The 1,087-nt window shown below is 30.7% G+C and overlaps 1 protein-coding gene across 1 annotated transcript in view; it reads left to right on the forward strand.

Moving 5' to 3' along the window:
- NUDCD1 (NudC domain containing 1) overlaps nt 1-1,087 on the forward strand; it is a 39,423-nt gene that overhangs the window by 26,293 nt on the left and 12,043 nt on the right. The gene's annotated exons all lie outside the window — the stretch shown is intronic.

Here is a 1,087-nt window from a genome sequence, read left to right on the forward strand (position 1 = left end):
GTTATCTCTAAGATTCCTTTTAGAATAAAATTCTATTGTCTTCATTATATAGTGTTAAAGTCTCCTAAAGCTTAGCCAGCAGAGCTTTTCAGATCTTAGACAGAATGTCTTTTAGAGACCTGTAATGAGTAACTACAAAGGAATGAAAAGCACCTTAGTCCTTGGAACCTTTTGCCTAGTAGCTAGGACATGTGGCTGCAAGAGATTGTAGTTTAGGTGGTACACAACATAGGTTTAAATCATTAACTGCACATCCAGATATTTTTCTTGTTGCTATCTCACATTATACTCTGAATTTCTCCTGAATTCATTATTAAGTCTGTTTTGAAATCCCCTCCATTTTTCTGTTTTCTTTCTAATAAACAGCCCTTACTTAATTTCTTATATCTAATATCTACTGGGAAGTTTATTCTGTATTCATTTTCTGATAGTATTTCTACAACAGCAATGAAGGGAAAATAGTGTAATTTTTAGATACTATGAATGGTTCATTAGTCTTTCCTTTTAAATATGCTTCTAATACATACTGGCTTCATTTTCTATATACCTCAAGAAGACAGACATTGTTAACTCATGTAGTATTATAAAGCTATAAAGAATAACATTTTCTTTGAAAGACCTAAAACAATCATTAAAAATGTAGGAACACTCAAGGTATCCAACTCAGAATATAATTTAGGTGTTTGGATACACTTAATGGAGAGGATTAAAAATTCTGATTTTTATAGTCTATTGCTGTATCTGGCAGAAATAACCATTGAGTCATATTATAAACTGTCTTTTTAAGTTTTGTGGTAGACAGAAAGATGAATAAAACCATTAACTTACCTTTAGGAGCTTGTAGTTATTTTTTCCAGCTATGGTTCAAATGTGTTCATAGTTTATACTAAAAGTAATTCTAAAGGCAAAAGAAAAGAAAGGATATGAGAAACTATTTAAAGTGATGCAAGTTAGAAATTACCCCAGGGTAGCAATTCTCTTCTGACAATTCTTTAGTATTTTATATTTATTTCTAATAATATGTCTGTTAAAATGCTTTAACAGAGTAAAAAGTGACAAGCTCAAAGATACTGGTGAATCTTCGCCA

Source organism: Condylura cristata, unplaced genomic scaffold (genome assembly GCF_000260355.1).
Source record: "Condylura cristata isolate star-nosed mole 26May11 unplaced genomic scaffold, ConCri1.0 scaffold00009, whole genome shotgun sequence".
In the NCBI taxonomy this organism is placed as follows: Eukaryota; Metazoa; Chordata; class Mammalia; order Eulipotyphla; family Talpidae; genus Condylura; species Condylura cristata.